Source organism: Martes martes, assembly GCF_963455335.1.
Source record: "Martes martes genome assembly, chromosome: 4".
Lineage (NCBI taxonomy): Eukaryota > Metazoa > Chordata > Mammalia > Carnivora > Mustelidae > Martes > Martes martes.
The window spans coordinates 59,035-80,760 of NC_137891.1; positions in this window are offsets into that span (position 1 = coordinate 59,035).

The following is a 21,726-nucleotide window of genomic DNA, read 5'->3' on the forward strand; positions in this document are numbered from 1 at the left end:
CCACCCTTCCCTGAAGTCCTATAACAACTCCATTTTCCGTTGTTTATTGGAACACCCCACAGATCTCATGTTTGCCACTTTCTTGGTAATGGGTCTGTGACCCTGACTTGGTTGGAGTACAGGCTTGTCCCGGTAGTCTGAGGCTGATTAGCCTAGGGTAGGGGTTACTGGGTTCTGACTCTGAATTGACATTCGTTCAAGATATTGCTGTTGTTTACCAGAGTAGGAGCTTATGGAGTCAAGTGGCAAATGGATTTTTAACTCAGGACCATCACAGTGAGATCACTGGGACCCAGAATCCACCCCATCAAGAATGTATACACAGAGTAGACACACTGCACTTGACAGAATCCCCATAAGAGTTCTCAGGGTGTTACAATAGGAATCCTTGGACTAAAGAGGCCCAGAGATGACCCCACCTCCCTACCTGTAGGTATATTACTCTGGGCAGACTAACTTCTCTGAGTGAGTTTGCTTATATGCAAAATGGGAAAAGAAATACCAATCCAGGGGCGCCTGGGTGGCTCAGTGGGTTAAAGCCTCTGCCTTCAGCTCAGGTCATGATCTCAGGGTCCTGGGATCGAGTCCCGTGTCGGGCTCTCTGCTCAGCAGGGATCCTGCTTCCCTTCCTGTCTCTCTCTGCCTACTTATGATCTCTGTCAAATAAATAAAATCTTAAAAAAAAAAATACCAATCCATGTGGGGCTATTTGGGGATTAGTTAGAACCAAGTATGCAGAATGACCAGTGTGCTGCTCAGTGGGCACACTGCAGGCCCACTCTGGTTGGGGTAACAAGAACAGAAAGAGCACGTTGCCTTTGGAGAGGGATGGATTGAGTTACAATCTGGGTTTCTTCTCACTGGCCTGGTTTTCATTGTAAAAGAGGGCATAATAGAACTCCTACTACAGAGAGATTTATGTGTAATGTAAGGGCCTACTTAGCCAGAGCAACTCCATCTCGGTTAAACGGCCATTTTGTTGTTTGTGCAGCAAACTTAAATTAACCCTCCCCCCAGAAAAACTTACTTAGAAGCAAGTCCAGGAAACCAGTAAAATATAGTCGGCCAGTTCCTGATAACAGAGCCCAGAATACAAGGGTGAGTCAGGCCAGATGAAGACATCCAACCAGTAAAAAGCACACATACTATCTCCCTAACCACCAAAGAATGTAAACCCTGCCTTTTGGGCGCCAAACTTGGGCACCAATTCTTACCAGAGTGATAGGCTAGTTCAAACAGCTACTATAGGGTAAATTGTAATTCAATTAGCCACCTGCGTGTGGCCTAACATGACTATGCAACTTTCTGTGTATGTTACAATCTCATTGGCCACCTGTATGTGGCCAGGCTTAACCACATGGCCTTTGCTCTATAAGAGTTATTCTGTGAGGCTGGGAGGGGTCACTCTCTTTAGAGAAAACCCTGACCGGTCAGTCAATTCTTAAGCCTGTAAAATTGGGAGTCGTTGCTCTCTTCGGAAGCGGCCCTGGCCAGTCAGCCTGACTTCTGATGCTTGGCATGGAATAAAGCTTTGCATAACTTTCACTTTGTCTCAGTCTCGTTCCTTTGATAACGGGCCCCAACGTTTTGGGGGCTTGTCCAGGATCAAACGATGAGAACTGAGCCAGCATCAGAATTTCTGGGAAAAGCCTCCGGAGGTAAGATCTCGAGATCCCGTTCTACGAGATCCTGTTCTGTCTGTATGTTTGCGGAGCTCCAGGGGTATGGCCCACCCGGGAGAAACTGGACACAGTATTGCTCCCCAGGGCTGGAGTAGATGTGGGGATGCCCCATCCCTCCACTGGCAAATCGCCAGGGGGTTCAAGTCCCCCTAGGCAGTCAGGGTACTGAGAAAATCCCCACCAGCGGCAGGTTGTGTTTTTGAGTTGGGATTATATCTTGCGCACCCTTAGACTTGATATCTGGTGAAGGAAGGGCTGCTGGGTCTGCGGTTGTCTTTGTCTTGTCTTTTTGTTGTCTGTTGTATTGTTTGTTGTGTTTGAAGAAATGAGACAAGCGGGGAGTAAGGGACCTGTGACACCCCTAAGTCTTGTTTTCCGGCATTTCAAGGATTTTCAAGGTAAAACCACCCAGCCGGGTGACAAGGTTTACCCAGGAAAACTCTCTAAAACTGGGAACCCTTTCTCTGCCTTCTGGCAGCACTTTGTTCTTCTGTCTCCCCCTTCTGTTTCTGCACCAACTTGGGTGCAGCCTGCATAACTGGCCTCTAGACCATCCTCGGTGCTTCCTGCACCACGGCTCCTTCTCTCTTCACTGTCAAGGAACAAGAAGAGCAGCCCCTGGACCTAACACCCCCCACTCCACATCTTCCCACCCGTGTCTCAGGTAAACATTCAAAGTGGAGTGGGCCCAGATGGAATGTAAATCAGTATTTGAACTAAGCTAAGCTTGTTAGTTTAATTAAGATAGACATGTCTTTTAAGTTACAGCACTAAACATGAAACTTCAATCAAAGTTTACTGAAGGTCAAATAAGCTCATGTTACTTGTTAAAATCTGTTAGCAAAGAGGTGACTGAACTGATGGTTAATTGTCTGTCTCAAAGTTTTAATGGGTAATTGTTAAAGTAGATTTCAAAGTCTTTGGTAACCTGAAAGTTTAAAGTTTTGGTTGGATGACAAATGAAATTTGTTGAACATCGAGGTCTTAACCAAATGGGATAAAATGCTAAAGCATTGAGTACTTGATGTAGGTTTGTGCCTTTGACTTCCTACTGCAAAGAAACTAAAAATATTTAACTCTGTTGGTAAACATGTTTTGTGCTTAACTGATTCATAAGTTTGCCATCTAAAAAATTCTGTTGTAACAGTTCACAATTGGTTTATATTTAGCCATCACTAAAGACTGAGATGTTTCTAAGAGTACAAAATTCTGCTAACTGTAACTAAGGCTGATGGAAGTAAGAAAAACAACCTTGTATGTAGGAAAGTAGGAGATATATAAAAAAAGATCTAAAGAATGAAAATGCATTTTGTTGAAGGTAAAAGATAAAAGGTAATTTTGTCCCAAATGAGGTTGTTGTTTGGAAGAAAATGGCTTGGGACAAAACCTGAATGCAAAAGAAAGTTGTAAAAGGTTTGTGAAGGGAAATCTTCAGAAAAGAAATTTTAGGTATGGTCAGGACGGACTAAGATTAACTGTACACACACCAAAAAAAAAGGGCCTAAGAGAGTGAGTAGTTTTGTCTTAAAGTAAAAATGTCTGGTTGCACCAAAACATAAAAGGAGATAGTAAAAGCTAAACTTGAGGGTATGTAGTAAGTTGTAAAAGACTTGGGGGAAGTGACTTTATTTGCCTTGGTTTATAGGTTTAAAAGAAAACAATAAAATATGTTAAATTTGACCATATTAGATCAGTTTTGGTGGATTTACTCACAAGAGGGGAAAAAAGACTAATAAATCTTTTCCTGTAAAATGTTTCTGTTCAAATGAGGCACAGTATTTAAGGAAAAAAGACTAAAGCCCTGTGTCATGGCAAATCTATATTGGTGATCCACTCAAGTAAATGTTAACTATTATGTAAACTAAAAAGACTCTGGTATAAAAAGTCTCCTTTCTCTCTGTTCAAAAAAGGGCAGAGTTTTCTTAAATTAATTGATCTGCTGTTTAAAAAAAATGTAAATGGTTTTCTCTTTGCCTGCCCAGAAAAACCAGTTTCTATGTTTCATTTTTTCCGATCTTAAACATCCCTAATTATATTTAGGCATGAACTTTAAAACTTTCTAAGATTTTAGCAATTGTCGACAAGATTTAAATTGTAAATGAGATCTCTTTGACTCATAGGCTTTTCCTTGGCATGCTAAGTTATTCAGAAAGTACTGCTAAGTCAATTATAAACCTTGGGTTACATTTGGGTAAATGCTGTTGTTGGGGTCCGTTATCAAAGGAACAAGACTGAGACAAAGTGAAAGTTATGTGAAGCTTTATTCTATGCCAAGCATTAGCAGTCAGACTGACTGGCCAGGGCTGCCTCCGAAGAGAGCGACCCCCTCCCGATCTCACAGGCTGGTTTTATAGGGCATAACTGCAGACCCAAGGTATGTGGCTTCTATTGTTAAGGCGTTTACTCCCGGAATCAATACCCGGAACCATACCAGGAACTATGGGGGCATTTATTCCCGGAATGAAGTCCATGGATGTAAACAACAATATGGCTACCTAGGCAATATGGAGTCACTTTGGCTAAGCAGGCCCTAATAGTTAAACAGGTTTTAACATTAAATTGGCCCTAACAGCTGTAACTACTCTAGAGGTTCTATACACTTCCTAAAGTTTTAATGTTTTGATAAGATCATCACTTGATATTTAATTAATTCTCTTGTAAAATGAATTTATCTTAAAGAAAATTCATATAGAAAACTTTCAGGACAAATACAGGTACTTGATATGTTAAAAATCCTAAAACTGAAATGGGTAAGAATTTCCAGACATAAAAACTGCATTCAAGGGACGCCTGGGTGGCTCAGTTGGTTAAGCAGCTGCCTTCGGCTCAGGTCATGATCCCAGCGTCTTGGGATCGAGTCCCACATCGGGCTCCTTGCTCGGCAGGGAGCCTGCTTCTCTCTCTGTCTCTGCCTGCCACTCTGTCTGCCTGTGCTCGCTCTCGCTGTCTCTGACAAATAAATAAATAAATAAATCTTTAAAAAAAAAAAAAAAACTGCATTCAAACTAAACCAGAATTAGTAACATGGGACTAAATGAACTAAAAAATTATAATGTTATGTCTCTTAATGTTTTTTCTCATTTCAAACATTGCTGGTTCTCTAATGTTTGCTCTTCCAGACTAAGGAAACTTTTTCTTGAGATGTCTGTGACTTACAGAAATGTAAAACTAGGGGCGCCTGGGTGGCTCAGTGGGTTAAGCCTCTGCCTTCGGCTCAGGTCATGATCCCAGGGTCCTGGGATCGAGCCCCACATCGGGCTCTCTGCTCAGCAGGGAGCCTGCTTCCCCCCTCTCTCTCTGCCTGCCTCTCTGCCTACTTGTAATCTCTGTCTGGCTTGTGATCTCTGTCTGTGAAATAAATAAAAATAAAATCTTTTAAAAAAATGTAAAAATATTCATTTGTAAACAAATCAAGACATTCAGCTTTTCTCTCTATCTAAACCCTCTGAAACTCAAAAGGCCTCAGTAAGTGTCTTTCTTCCATGGCAACCAGTCATTTGCATAAGTTCGATAAGATTCTGTTCTTGTAGCAGGACACCATTGAAAATACTGATTATTTTACCAAGACTTGGACTGGAATGTCATATTTTAAAAAGACTCAGATATGACCAGACAGCTTTAAGGAACTAAGGTTGACTTTATAAAACCTAGAGCCATAAAGCCCATTGAAACTGTTGGCCTGATACCTTGTTTACAGAGTTCCCAGCAGCCTCACCAGGTGAGTAAAGAACATCACTTCCTGGCAGGTGCCAGAACCTCAGGATACATTGGGGACCTCAGGAAGAGAAATTTGCCCAAATCGGCAGGTACGGCAGGCATGTCTGATGGCAAGTATGTGGCTTGGCTTCTGGCCTGGAGAGGCCACTAAAAAGTTCAACCTAGAGATTCCTTATAAAAAGTTCCAGCAAAGCATATTCTAAAAGATCTGTATAATCACTCACTGTTCTTGCTGAGCTTATGTAAATAATTAGGCCAAGTTTGTTAAAACTGGACTTGTTTTTCAAATAAATTAGTCCTGATTTGACTATCTCTGAAAATGAGGGTTATTTTTTTTTAATTATGTTTCAGTAACACACCTTTGTGGATATGAAGTTCTAGATTTTGTTGTCTTTAAATGTTTGTTTACCTAAGCTAGACAACTTGAGGTAAACTTCAGAAAAGTTACACAATAGCTCGTTTAAATGATCTTGCCTAATATTCTGTAGAAATAATAACAGAACCCATTAGACACAAGTATATGTTAATTTTTGTGGATACCTTTTCAGACTGGGTAGAGGCTTTTTCCACCAAACGTGAAATGGCAGAAATGGTAGCCAAAAAACTACTAAAAGAACTAATTCCTAGGTTTGGATTGCCTCTCATGATTGGGTCAGACAATGGCCCTGAATTTGTGAGTTTGGTCTCACAGACATTGGCCAAGGCCATAGGCACTAATTAAAAACTACACTGTGCCTACCGGCCCCAGAACCCCAACATTTAATAACCTGTATAATGTGACATAATGTTTTCCCAAATAGCACTCTCTCCTTTCTTAAAGAGATCTAGTACAGTTGATTCACGGATTCATTTAATCAACAAATGTATTTGGTAAGTACCTATTCTGGGAATGGTTCTAGATGCTAGGGACAGAGAAGTGAATAAAATGAAATTCCTGGCCTCATGGAGCATATATCCTAGCACAGAGGGATGATAAGCAGAGAAGTTATTTGGGCTGGTGAATGCTCTGAGGAAAAATGAAATACAGTAGCTTGTTATGGAACAGAAGTAAGGTGTCCTTTCCGTCCTATGGCCAAAGAAAAATACCTAGAAGCTCTTATCTCAGAAGAATTTGACAAATAGCTGCAGGGCCTGGGTCCCCAAGCCCTGTAGGCTGGGGTGCCTATATGGAAGCAACTGTCTTCCCCTCAAAGCTATGGGGCCTGCTTGAGGGTGGGGACTGAACTTTATCTGCTTCTGTGTCCTAAGAAGTCCAAGTAGAACAGTGGTCACTGCATGTTGCAAACACTAACCATGGAAACATCTCAAGTCACTCATTTCTCACCCCTTACACCCAGCCCATGCCCTTGCAAAGAGTTTAGGGGTCAGGTTTCAGGCCACAGCACCAGGCTCCAAGGACTGGCAACTTACCTGAGTCCCAGCAGCTGAAAGAGGAGAAAACAACTGGAGGCCATGCAAGCTGCTCAGAGACCACCTGCCCTGACTTCCTCACCAACACAGCAGGCTGGCTGGTCCTCATTATGGACATGCATGATGAGCCAAACCAGAGAGAACCTGGCTGTAGTAGCCCCAAGACCCAGGAAACAACAGAGAGCCTCATGGAGTTCCCATTCTCACACTTTCAGATGCTCGTTTATCCCATTTGCTTCTCCTGAGTCCACTTCCTCTTCTCACCTGCCTGGGCTTCAAGGTTGTCATTCTAACTGTGGAATGAGATCAGGAGAGTTCTCTGTATTAGTCACAATCCCATTTTTCCAGAAACCTAGAACAAAAGGGGCCTTAAGAGACCCCTAGCTAGGGGCACCTGGGTGGCTCAGTGGGTTAAGCCTCTGCTTTCAGCTCAGGTCATGATCCCAGGGTCCTGGGATTGAGCCCTGTGTCGGGTTCTCTGCTCAGCAGGGACCTGATTCCCCCCCGCACCGCCTGCCTCTCTGCCTACTTGTGATCTCTCTCTCAAATAAAAAATAAATTAAAATATTTTTTTAAAAAAGAGACCGCTAGCTGTGGTAAGAATCCTTTTTTCTGGGAATGGTGATTCCCTGCCACATGGAAACATCCGTGATACTGTCCAGTTCCCCAGCAGAAAGGTCTGCCTAGGGCACTGCACCCAAAGCCCTCCCTGCATTTCCAGGGTAGTTTCTCTGATCTTTTTTTCTTGCATGTTTATTGGGGTAAATTAACAAAAATAGTATATATTTAAGGTATACAATGTGATGATTGAATACACTTATACATTGCTAAATGGTTACCACAATAAAGCTAATTAACAAGTCCATCACCTCACACAGTTTTTCCATGCCTTTCTTTGTATGATAAGAACACTTAACATCTATTGTCAGCAAATTTCAAGTACAGCGTGCAGTGCTATTAAGTATAATCGCCATGCTGTGCATTAGATGCCCAGAACTTACTCATTTTGTAACTACAAGGTTATGCCCTTTGACCAAGATCTCTCTGTTTCCCCCAACACAGTTTCTCTGGTCCTGATCATCTGTTCCAAATTTCTTCAACAGAACACACAGGGCACCTGGGGGGCTCAGTCAGTGAAGCATGTGCCTTTGCTCAGGTCATAACCCCAGGGTCCTTGCTCAGCAGGGAACCTGCTTCTCCCTCTGCCTGCCACTTCCCCTGCCTGTGCGCTCCCTCCCTCTCCCTCTCTCTCTCTGACAAATAAATAAATAATTTTTTTTTAAATTGAAAGAACACATCCACAAAAAGTCCCTACAAACCACCAAGATGAAGGGAACACCACTTCAGTGGACAAATTCATAGCTAAAAACAACCCCCTTCCACTCCTCAAAAAAAAACATTCTGAGAACACAGCCCTCCCTCAGGACCCACATGGGAATGTACAGCTCCAATTCCCTTATTTCTCGAGGAGAATACCATCTGTGGCTGTTGGAGCAGTAAGGTCATCTCCCCTCTCCTCCATCCCCAAGTAAAGAGCAAGAGAGGGAGGACCCAGTCTCAGTGGGCCTAGGGCACTGGTCAACAGTGAGAAGGAAGGGAGAGAAAGGGGCCAGGACAGTCATGAGCACAAGTGAGTGTGGGCACAGGGGCAGTTCTCATGCTGGGTGCAGAGTCCCAGGCAAGCAGAGACAGAGGCTGAGGCTGAGACTCCCCACCATGCATGACCCTAGGGAACAGGACCGGGCACCAGCTATAAAAAGGGGCACTGAGGGGCGCCTGGGTGGCTCAGTTGGTTAAGCCTCTGCCTTTGGCTCAGGTCATGATCCCAGGGTCCTGGGATCGAGCCCCGCGTTGGGCTCTCTGCTCGGCAGGGAGCCTGCTTCCCCCTCTATCTCTGCCTGTTTCTCTGCCTACTTGTGTTCTCTCTCTCTCTCTCTCTCTGTCAAATAAAATAAAAATTAAAAAAATCTTAAAAAAAAAAATAAGGGAAGAGACGTCCCGTCCCTCCTTTAAAAAAAGGGGGGGGGGCACTGAAAGCTTTGAGAGTATTTAAGCTGTATCAAGTCAGGATGTCAGGATGGAGTTGTTTTAACCAGCCAAGGGAAGAGGCAGGGAAGTGGCTGTTATGAGCCTGCTGGTGGGGAAAAGAATGAGGAGGTTGTAGGGATGATGCACTTAAAGGTTTATGGGATTTAACTGGTGGGAGTGGACAAGAAGAATGTGTCGATTTTGGTGAAGGTGATATGGAACTGAACCTATGGTAGAGAAATGGATAAGCAAGGTGAAGGGGTAATGCAGATAAAGTCACTTAAGATTGAAAGGGTTAGGAATTAACCAAGATAAAGGTGATACGGGACTGAATTCATGATAAGCATGCAAGAGAAGGCACAAATGCCAGAAATGTTTAAGGGGTAAAATTAGAAGGACTAGGTGACTGGACAGATTTAGACAGTGAGGAAGAAATAAGATCAAGGACGACCCCTCATTTCTTATTTAAGTGTCTGAGTACATCAGCCAAGATAAAGTTGGTGTTTTCTTGTATGGGGATAGATGTGAAAGGAGGTGAGGAAGTGATGGTGCTCTGGGCCATGTTGGAGTCACTAGATTGGCAGAAGTTTGGGGCCTGGGCAAAAGCATCATTGAGGGCAGAGAGAGGAAATGGAGTCCATCAATGAGAGATGGAACTCGTTAGTGGAATCAGACTAAAATTAGGATCCTGGTAACATTGAAGTAAAAGAGAAATTTAAAGGCTGGGGTGATAACTGCATCAAATTCAACAGAAGTCCTTTATAAGGACTAAAAGTGTCCCAGGATTTAAAACCCAGGATATCCACTGGAACTGCATGCCAAGCCCTGTGGGGAGGAGGAACGGAGGCAGGAGCCGGGCTTCACTGGGCATGACCACATACGTGTGGCGAGCACAGACAAGCTTCTGCAAACACCCCAAGCTGAAAGGACTAGGGCCAATTCAGGAGCAAGACTATGTAAGGGGCAAGAGGAAGGGTGCAGAAGAAAGCGAGCTAAGCAGAGTCCACAGGAAGGCATGAGATCACAGAGCTCAGGCTCTGAGGTCTAATAGGTAGAGTGCATGCATCTGCAGTGAAGTCTCAGAGGCACAGTGGGGACACTGGAGTGATGGAGTCTAACCCTCAAAAGGAGGAACTGCTTGAGGAGAGTGTGATGTTGCAACTAGGAACACTGAGGGCCCCACACTGAGAATGGGGTGCCCTTGAGAGGGACTGTGGTGATGTTGCAGGCACTATGAGGGAGCCAAACTCCTGGTGCTAAAGGGCGAGGGGCTCCTCAGAATGGAGCCATGAGGAGTGTGCAGTGACCCCACCCAATAGACCTTCCCACCTTCTGACTCTCAGAGTGGTGCATGCACAGTTACCTGTGAGAGACAAGAGGCGAGAAGAGCATCTTGGAGAGAAGGTGGCAGACAGGCCAGACAGGGCTGGCAGGTATCCCCTTTCCCCACATCCCTGATTTCTGATAGTCCTTCTCTCCCTCACCTCATGGCTCCTGGCACCTCCTTTCCTTGTGCTTCTGGCTCCCAGGCCAACCACATGCTGCACAGGCCCTGGTAATCCGTGGGGAAGCTAGAGAGAAGAGCCCTGGAGTAACAGAGTAACAAATGACTCTTCCGAGGGGGAGGGCCATCCACTGCCACTTTAGGGTCTCTCCAGTGAGCCTTACAGCTGGGAAATAAGAGAACAGATTGTAGTGTTGAAGGGAGGAACAAAAGGACCCTGCGGGAGCCTGAACAGAATGTCTTCTTGGGCATAGGGTACTTCAAAATCCAACCCTGAGTGCCCCCAGGAATTAGTTTACAAGGTCAAAGGGTCAATAGCCACAGCAGTAAGGCTTGGTCTGTGACTGATGGGTCATTCCACACGCATATCCCAAGTGGTCATGTAGGGCTAAGTGCCCTCTCAAAGGAGGAATCTGAAAAATTAAAGGCCTTAACAACTCATCCAAAGCCAGGTTCCCCAAATGTTGCCTCTGAAACATCCAAGAATTCTTCCACTATGTGTCACTGTCCCTAGAGGGTAAGACCCCTTCCCAGCTCCATCACTGTGTTACCCCCACAGAGGGTAGCGCAGAGCAAGCAGAGTGCTAGGTCTCTCTGCCCCCAAAGAGCTCCTTAGGGAACTCTGATTTCTGAGAAGGACTGGCTCTAGGAACTGGCATCCTCCATTTTGAGGGACCTGGGCCTGGTGGAGAGGGAGACAAAGGTCAAACCTGTGGGACCCCAGGGTTGGCCAGCCAAGTCTCACCTTTAAAAGCCCCTACTCACTTCTGTCTGCCTCTGAGTTCATGCTGAAAGACCAAAAGGAAAACAAAACAAAAACAAAAACAAAAACAAAAAACAAGGAGAGAGTTTGGAGCCTGTTTCTTGCTGACCTCGTTCTAAACAAGCAGCAAGCATGAGGTTATCTACATTAACCTAGTTAAGATCTCTATGTTTCCATGTTACTCATTTTAAAGGTGATGGAAACACTTTCTACTGATCCTTTTCTGTCCAGCCCAGATGAGGGAGCATTTTGTGCGTTAGTCCTCACTTGACATTTCCCTGTCCCCTGCTGAAAAGAGGCCCAGATGTCAGAACTGGGGCAACATCTGAGCTGCAGTCTATGAATTCTGCTTTCTGGGGACAGATGGAATCACTTGTGGCCAGTCTTTCCGGCTCAGTACTGGCCTCCAGGTAGCCCTGACTCAGGAAGAAGCTTGGCCCACAGACACCTGAGATGGCAGGTGAACCAATGTGAAGCCTGTCCACTAGGGGTCCTGAACTCTCTTAAGGAGTCCACCCACAATTCACCACACTAAGAACCTCTCCACCACACTAAGAACATGGGCTGTGAGTTTTGGATAGAAGCCCTAGGCTTCACCTGACCCTGTGCCCTGTGGTGAACCCATTCTCACAGGTTGATAATGTTCCCATTTCGTCAGAGAATCCCTGACGGGAATGATCCTCTGCACCAGCAATTGCTTTAGAAAAGTGAGAATGGAGGGTGCCTGGGTGGCTCAGTAAGTTAAACATCTGACTCTTGATCTCAACTCAGGTCTTGCTCTCAGGGTCATGAGTTCAAGCCCTGTGATGGTCTCCATGCTGGGAGTAGAGTGTACTAGAAAGAAAGAGGGAAAGGAAAGAAGGAAGGAAGGAAGGAAGGAAGGAAGGGACGGACAGAATGATGGACAAAGACAAGAGTACATGTCTTTTGTGGGTTGGGCCTTGGTTTTCCTTTCCCTGAGTGATGTTTGTGTTTTTTTTAGGGCAGTTTTAGGTTCATAGAATAGTTGAGGTGAAGGTACAGAGAGTTCCCATATATCCTCAAACTCCCACGCATCACAGCCTCCTCCCGTACCAATATCCCCACCAGACTGGAACATTTGTTACAACTGATGGACCTACAGGAACACATCATACTCACGCAAAGGCCATAGTTCACATTTCGATTCACTCTTGCTGTCGTACAGTCTTTGGATGTGGACAACCATATAATGACATGTATCCATCATTATGGTACCATACAGAGTATTTAATTGCCCTAAAAATCTGTTCTCTACCTATTTACCCCTCCCCCTTCTATCCCTGGAAACCACTGACTTTTTACTATTTACATAGTTTTGCCTTTTTCAGAATGACCTATAGTTGGAATCGTGCTATATGTAGTCTTTCCAGATTGACTATGCTGGCCTAATGGAATGAGTTAAGATGTGATCCCTCCTCTTCAATGTATTGGAAGGTCTAAGAAGAATTGGTGTTGATGATCCCTTAAATGTTTGGCAGAATTCACCAATAAAGCTATTAGGTCCAGGGCTTTTTGCTGTTGTTGTTGTTGTTGTTGTTGTTGTTGTTGTTAGTGTTTTCATCTCCTATTTTATGTCTATTCACATTTTCTATTTCTTCATGATTCAGTCTTAGTAGGTTGTGTGTTTCTAAGAATTTTTCCATTTCCTCTAGGTTATCCAGTTTGGTGACATACAACTGTTCACAGCACTCTCTTATAATCCTTTTTATTTCTGTCAAATTGGAAGTAATATCCCCATTTCTGTTTCTAATTTTAATACTTTGAGTCTTTTCTTCTTTTCTTAGTCAATATAGCTAAATGTTTATCAATTTTGATGTTCATTTCCAAACATATTCGTCATTTTATTGGCTCTCCCAACTTGAGAAGACTGACTTATCCTTTATATGGAAAGGATATCTGGTGAACTCAGATGTGCTGACTCTTATGCCATATGAAATGTTCTAGTCTGTGAAAGGTAGTTAAATGTGGCAAATCTATAAGACCCAGATTTGAAGCAAAATTGACTAGTGTCTTAGTCAGCTTGGCTGCCATAACAAAATACCATGGATTATGTGACTTACAACAGACACTTATCTCTCACAGTTCTAGAGGCTGGGAAGTCCAAGATCAGGGTGCCATCATGATCAGATTCTTGATGAAGGGCCTCTTCCTGACTTGAAGATGGCTGCCTTCTCACCATGTCCTCACATGACAGAGAGAGAGAGAGAGAGAGAGAGAGAGAGAGAGAGCAGAGCGTACTCCTCTTCTTCTTATAAGAATACTAGTCCCATCATGGGAGTCCCATTCTCATGACCTCATGTTACCAAATCATCTTCCAAAGTTCCCACTTCCAAATACTATCACATATGGGGCCAGAGCTTCAACATATGAACTTGGGGGACACAAACATTCAATCCATAGCACCCCCCCATGGCCCGACAAAATTCTTATCCTTCTTCCATGCAAAATACAGTCATTCCATCCTTACAGTCCCAAAAGTCTTAACTCATTCCAGCATCAACTCTGAAGACTAATTCCAAAGTCTCAACTAAATATCATCTGTGTCAGAAACAGGTGAGACCTGAGATATGACTTATTCTGAGGCAAAATTCTTCTACAGCTGAAACCTATATAATCACATAAGCTATGTACTTCCAAAAGACAATGGTGGGAAAGGCATAGAATAGACATTCCCATCCCAAAAAGGAGAATTGGAAGGGAGAAGGGGGTGATAAGTTCCAGGCAAATTGAAAACCTAGCAGGAAAAATATCATTAGATCTAAAGCTCAAGAATAACACTTGGGGGTTTAGGCTCTGCCTTCCAGATCCACCAGGGCAACAGTCTCCCCTCTGTGGTTCTGCCAGGCAGAGTGGCATCCTGAAGGCTCCAGAAAGCTCTGCAGAGCACTTCCCAAGGCTCCAGGCAGCCACTGTTAGGGCTGCTGAAACTGAGGCAATGAGCACCCCCTTTAAAATTGAGAAGGCAGCCGTGATGATCTCCGTACCACCTTTAGGTTCATTCTTCCCTTGCCTTGCAGAATAGTGCACATTTGTAGCCAAATAGCTCTGTGGTTCAGTCCTGTAGAATCTTAGAAGTCTGACAGCCTTCCTTCATTTTGTCCAATCTCTGTCCCATTCAATGCAAATTGGCAATGTTTTTCTCGTGTCTCATAATCTCTTTTTTTTCAGATTTTATTTATTTATTTGACAGACAGAGACCACAAGTAGGCAGAGAGGCAGGCAGAAAGAGAGAGGAGGAAGCAGGCTCCCCGCTGAGCAGAGAGCCCGATGCGGGGCTTGATCCCAGGACCCTGGGATCATGACCTGAGCCGAAGGCAGAGGCTTTAACCCACTGAGCCACCCAGGCTCCCCTCATAATCTCTTTATCAAGTCACATTCCTGGTGTTCTCCTTTGAACACACTTTCTAATTGTGTGCAGTATGGACAGGCTGGGAGTTTTCCAATTTTTTATGTTCTGGTTCCTTTTTGCTTAACAATGCCTCCTTCAATTCATCTCTCTCTTTTTGCATTTTATTATAAGACGTCGGGAGAAATCAAGCCACTCTTTCAACAGTTTGCTTAGAAATCTCCTCAGCTAAATAAACAACCAATTTAATTGTTCACAAGTCCACCTTCCACAAAGACTAGATCATGAACACAATTCAGCCAAGTTCTTTGCCACTTTATGACCAGAATCACCCTTCCTGCAGTTTCCAATAACATGTTCCTCTTTTCCATGTGAGGCCTCATCACAATGGCCTCTACCATTCACATTTCTACTCACATTCTATTCATGATTATTTATATATTCTCCAAGAAGATGGAATCTTTCTCTATATCTCTCCCATTTTCTTTCTGAGTTCTCACCAGAATCACCCTCAACATCCACATTTCTAGCAAAACTCTTTCCACCTTAAGTTCTAAACCCAATTCCACATTTTTAAGTTTTTGTTACTCATCACCCCACTATTCAGTACCAAAATCATTATTGGTCAGCTTGAATTGCCATAACTTGACACCATTGACTGATTGGCTTAAAAAACAGAATTTATTTCCCACAGTCTGGATGCTGGAAAGTTCAAGGTCAAGGTGCTGGCTAATTTGGTTCCCTGGTAAGGGCTTTCTTCCTGGCTTGCAGTCTGACAACCTCTCATTGTCTTCTCATGGGTGGCAGGGAGGGAAGAGGAGAGGGGAAGACTGGGGGAGAGAGAGGGGGAAAGGGAGAGAGGGAGGGAGAGAGAGAAAGAGAGAGAAAGAATGCACTGTGGTCTCTCTCCTCTTCTTAGGCACTAATCCCATCATAAGGGTCCCATCCTCATGACCTCATCTAACCCAAATCACCTCCCAAAGGTCCCACCTCCAAATACTATCACATTGAAGTTTAGGGCTTCAACATGTGAATCTAGAGGGCAGGGACACAAACATTCAATCCATAACAAGTTTTAGCTATACTCTCCTTGATTTCTTCCTCATTTTTGCTTTTATCTGGTTTTACGGCTTTTTGTTTTCTTTGTTGCAATCAACCATTAACAGAAATTTTCAGGCTTCGGGGGCACCTGGGTGGCTTGGTCTATTAAGCATCTTCTTTTGGCTCAAGTCATGGTCCCAGGGTCCTGGGATTGGCCCACATCCGGCTCCCTGCTCAGTGGGGAGTCTGCTTCTCCCTCTCCCCCACCCCTGCTTGTGTTTTCTCTTGCTATCTCCCTCTCTCAAATAAATAAATTATTTTTTAAAATTTCAGGCTTCATGGGCGCCTCGGTGGCTCAGTGGGTTAAGCATCTGCCTTCCGCTCAGGTCATGATCTCAGGGTCCTGGGATCGAGCCCGCATCAGGCTCTCTGCTCAGTGGGAAACCTGCTTCTCCCCCTCTCTCTGCCTGCCTCTCTGCCTACTTATTATCTCGCTTCCTCTCTCTGTCAAATAAATAAACAAAATATTTTTTAAAAATAAATTTAAAAAAAATAAAATAAAATTTCAGGCTTCAGCATGTAGTTTGTCATGTGAACAACAATTTATAAAAGTTCTTATGGTCCATTCTTAGTTTCAGTTTTTTCCCCTTTCTTTTCTTTCTAAATTTATTAGTTAATTTATTCTCAATAAATTGATTAGATGTCTATTATGTGCTAATAGGCAGACCTCTAATGAATTTATTATAGTAAAAATGCCACTATCTCATGAATTTGTCTAGAGTAAAATATTTTTATTACAAGGTTGATGAAAAACATAATTTTTCAATCAATCTAAACAGTCACACACACACACAAAAGCACAAAGATAACTGTGCTGACACTATACAAGATAGTCAGCTGCTGAACTGAGAAACTCCCGAGGCCACAAGATACCGACTTCCTGACCCAACCTACACCTCCAGCTCCCAACAAGAACTTGAGGCCCATTTGAGAAGAACGCTGGGCAAAACATGGGACCCGTGATCTACCATATTCTATACAAATGTTCTTTCCCTTGGGCACATTATGGTGGGGTTTTACTGTGTTTTCATAAGACCTTGTGTTGGGCATCTATAACGATGTTTCCCTCCAATGTTTCCCTCCAATGTTTTCTGATGTTGCTTCATGGTTTGTGTTATTTTCTTTCACAGTAGATGCACACAGCCTGCTGTCTGTCCCTTACCGTCCCTTCTGTCTGTCCCTTATAGAGATGAAAGTTTAGCTGAGCATTTGCCCGCCCACGCAGATAATGATGTTTCTGAGGTGTGCTGCAGTGACGTGTGACATGTGGGCCATGGGCAGAAGGAAAGTGCACATCTTCTTGGTGTGTCCTCAAAAACACCTTTTCTGCTGGCTGAAATGGAACATAGTAGTGCCTCATCTTTAGCCATGAAGGTGTGCTGAGGAGGGTGGGATCCTCAGGTTGAAGTGGCCTGTGTCGCTCCAGCTTCAGGAGGACGGCCAGTACACTCATGTGGACTGTCACAGGAGACAGAAACAGCCCTGTGCCTTGCTGAAGCCAGTGTTGGTTTTGGTCTTTACATCAACTGAGCTTTATTCTAACTAATTCAGAACTCGATACCTGGGAGCAGGCTGGGGCCAAAACAGAACTAATACATGTGGAGTTGGCTTAATGATCAGCCAGTCAGGACAGAGATTTTAGAGGTGGAAACCTGGTGACGCTTGCTATGCATGAAAAAAGCGTTTGGTGTGGTTCTTGCTTGTGATGTGTTAGGAGTAGATTGCATGTGACTAAAACTATAGCCCTAGAGGAAGTGGTTGAAAATAGTTCAGAACGTTGGCAAGTGTTGGTTATTTCTTGCCACTTTAAGCAAAGCCCACCTAGAGAGACTTGGACTAGAGGAAGGCAGATGGAGGAGACGACAGCTGGACAAGGGGGTTTCCCTCTGCCTGTGGCCTGTGATCTATGAATCTGATAAGAAGGCCCCACAAGGCTGAAAATGCCAACCTCTTCTGAACCCCACATGAAGCTTTGAGAAAGAAAGGGTCTGAAGAGACAGCCAAGTCTGGGCCCCACATTCCTCTCAAATACCCAGAGTTCTCAGCCATATGACAGGAGTCAGTCCAGCATTAAACCAAGTGCTAGCCCTTCTAAGCACAGAGCCCTTGTGACCGCCCAGATCCAACAGACATGAAGACAACCCACCCCCTAGAGAGTGGCCCTGTGTCTCACTTGTGGAAGGTCATTCTATAAATACTTGAGGGATATATGGCAGTGCCGGTGGCCTCAAGGTAGTCACCCTGAGCTGTAGAGAGAGAGAGAGAGAGAAGGATGGTGACCACATAGAGGCCAACAAATAAAAAAGAGTCCTCAGACGTAAACCCATCACTAGATGGGGCTGTGTTTCTGTCGTGTCAGCATGTGGAGCTGAGTGGAAGTGTGTACGTAAAAAGCTGACCCAGGGACCTAGCTATCAATCAGGAAGCCCCTGCAAGGTCAGGCGGCAGCAGCTAGGGCAGCCTCTCACATTCCTTTGCAGATGGGCATCCAGATTATGAACAAGGACACCCCACTCCTCCAGAGAGTCAAGTCAGACCTGATGAGACCTAGAGAGCTCCTCCCAGGGCTGAGTCTGGGTACCAGGGTGCTGTTCCAGAGCTCCCTTCCCTGCCAAGGAGAGGGTCTCCAGCATTCATGCAGAAGTGCCCATGGGAGGATTCTGCAGACCCTGCACAGAGATGACAGCAAACCTTGCTTACAGGTGTGTGAAAACTTTGCATTCAAATACCACACAGTTTATTTAAATAACCCCAGGTCAGACTTACCGTTGGGCACTGCCAAGCAGAGTTGAATGCTACTACTGTTTCCCATTCTCCTCCTTCTCCACACTGTGGGTTGAGTGTGTATGGGCACATGAGCTGCCCCGCAGTGATAGGACCTGATGCAGAGGCTGCACCATGTCCAGAGTGACTGGACTGAGCTGCATTCAGGACTGGACAAGACTTTGGGGTTTTCCTCTTGACCGCGGGCTGCATCGTGGTACAGCAGGTAACCATATGTAAAGACTGTGGCAGACACAGCTCATTACCCCTCTTATCCGTTCTCCTCTTCTTCAAGTCACGAGGCAGAACATCCTCAGTTGGGGGGGACTCAGGTCCCTGATCACTGCCTGGGGTACCAGCCATACAAATTTGTGATTTCACATGAAAGAAAAAAATTTGAACCTCAAATGCTAACACTAGTGATATCCAGGCTTCTGGATACCCTGGCCCCCCAGTGTGAAGTGTGAGCGTCTCACTGACTGCAGTTTGCCTTTCTCTGATAGCTGGTCAGCAGAGCATCTCTCCCACCCAGGCGCTCAACAAGCTGTCCTGTGTATTTTTCCTGCTGGTCTCATTTCTGTTCCTTTCAGGTCTTCGGTTCATTTAGAGGCTGCCATTGTGTGCGTTGTTAAGTAAAGATCTGTTCTTTTTTTCTCTTCAAGGGAGCTCACGTTCTCAATGCTTCTACTAAAGAATCTACTCTTTTGCTGTTGATTGTTGTGCCACATTTATCATCTGTTGGATTTCCACCTCCACAAAAGTCTGACACCAATCTCTTCTGCTGTCGGTCAGTTCTACTCTCCATAGTAATAGGACATCTTCTCCTTCCCTTTTTAGGTTGATTGGGGGGGGGGGGATTACATCTTTGAAATATTAAGCTGTGGGGTGCCTGCGTGGCTCAATCCATTAAGCTTCTGCCTTCGGCTCAGGTCATGATTCCGGAGTCCTGGGATCGAGCCCCACATCAGGCTCCCTGCTAAGTGGGGAGTCTGCTTCTCCCTCTCCCACTCCCCCTGCTTGTGTTCCCTCTCTTGGCGTGTTTCTGTCAAATAAATAAATAAATAAATAATTTTTTTTAAAAAAGAAACATTAAGTTGCCTAATCCAAAAGCAAGAAATATCTGCCCATTTACTAAGATCATCTTCTGTGTCCTTTACTAGAGTTTCAGAGTCTTCTCCACAGAAGTCTTGAGTGCTCTTAATTAATGACCCAGTGTTTTTTAGTTTTTGTTGCTGTCATGGAGTACATTTCATTTTTCTTACATTATCTTATTGATTATTGCTGGTACAAAGAAATGTATTTTTCCTTTTCTTAACTTCTGAAGATCACCCTTTTGTCTTCTTCAATAATGAAAAAGCATTTAAGGCAATATATTTATGCTGTTGATGCAATATTAATACACCTTTTAGAGTCTCTTAAAGAGAGTTTTGTTTGGGCCCAAGTTCGGACAGCCGCCCCAAAAGAAAATATTCAAAAAGAAGAGAACACTCTCTTCCACACCGGGCATGGGGTCTACTTAAAACAATGACAACAGGGGCACCTGGGCGGCTTAGTTGGTTGGGCGACTGCCTTCGGCTCAGATCATGATCCTGGAGTCCTGGGATCCTGCATCGGCTCCCTGCTTGGCAGGGAGTCTGCTTCTCCCTCTGACCCTCCCCCTGCTCATGCTCTCTCTCTCTCATTCTCTCTCTCTCTCTCAAATAAAATTCTTTAAAAATAAAAAAATAGAAATGAAATGACAACAAAAAACAATGAAGAGAGTGCTGGATGGGAGAGGAAAATTTGGTGCAGGGTTATATACCTTTTATTTTTACATAAGAACTTACAAATTGGAAGACATTTCAGAGAGTTACAGTGTTATTTTAAGCTTTTAGTAAATGCAGACCTGTAGGATCTTAACCTCAAGGGAACCAGGGATGTTTCCGTTTTTGTTTTGCTCTTCTATGTTTGGAATGCTCCCTTTTACCTTATTTATGAATGAAGCAGGTATTACCGGGTTGCAGGGTTCTTGTCTCAGAGAGTCAAGGATGAATTCTGCACAGAGGGGTGAAGTCACGGTTTATTAAGTGAAGGTGAGAACAGAAAGCAAGCTCCCTAGAGTGAGAGGGGTCCCGAATGGGTTGTCACTGGGGGCTTTTATGGTCTTTTATAGAAAACTGGCCAGGGAGCTTAAATCTTCTTGATGTCACCATGATAGCACTAGGATTACTTCTTCAAATATCTCTTCTCCGATGATTAAGACAAGCCAGGTGGTCTGATTATACCCCTCCCCTCTGCTGTCTTTGTGCCTCAGCATTTCTGGGACTTTTGGTAAGCCTGAGCACACAGCCCCCTCCCTATTTCTCCCCACCTAGCCCCGCCTGCCCCTTGCTCACAGACACCTAACGTGTTTGGAGCAGAAATTGAGCCCATGCTTTGACGTTTTGATGACTCCGATCAATGTTAAAGGACAGCTGCCCTGAGAGCCCATGCAGGGCCCGCAAAGAGTAAAAGTTGAAAATTTCCTTTATTTTATGAATACACCATATATTTTTCTCTGAAAAATATTCAGTGAATTTTATATATTTCACACTTTCTACGAGGCTCCATAGGTGTGAGCATGAAGTGTTTTGCTTTCCACTGCTTTATAAGTAGTCTGTCATCTTCCAGCTACTATCAGTTTTTATTAAAAGGTTATGCAGGGGGCCCGGGTGGCTCAGTGGGTTAAAGCCTCTGCCTTCGGCTCGGGTCATGGTCTCGGGGTCCTGGGATCGAGCCCCGCATCGGGGTCTCTGCTCAGCGGGGAGCCTGCTTCCCCCTCTCCCCGCCCGCCTCTCTGCCTACTTGTGATCTCTGTCTGTCAAATAAATAAACAAAATCTTTAAAAAAAAAAAAAAAAAAGGTTATGCAGACAGCATTTCCTAATTCCAATACTAAGGGGTTTTTGCCGATTTTTGTTACATATTTCTAACTCTGATAATCTTCCTGTCAAATGCATCTTAAAACAGTCTTATTCTTTTTTTTAAGAGAATCTTCTTTTTAAGATTTTTGATGTATTTATTTGACGGACAGAGATCACAAGCAGGCAGAGAGGCGGGCGGAGGCCTAAGCCACTGAGCCCCGCAGGCGCCCCAGACGCTCGTGTCCTTCGCGTCCAAGCGCCGGACCCGCCTCGCGCCCGTGCCGTGAGCCGCCCACGAAACGCGTGTCTTCTGGGAGGGGACCTGAGTCTGTCCATCTGTCCGCCGGATCCCTTACTGACTGGGGGGCTCGGTCCCCCGTGCGCCCCCCGCCTCCATCGAGCTGCCGTGTGTTCCGGCTCCAGGAACTCGGCCCCAAGGCCCACGACAGCCGCCGACCTCGTCTTCCGCCGCTTCTCACGCCCGCGTTTTCACGCCCCGTCGGCAGCGCG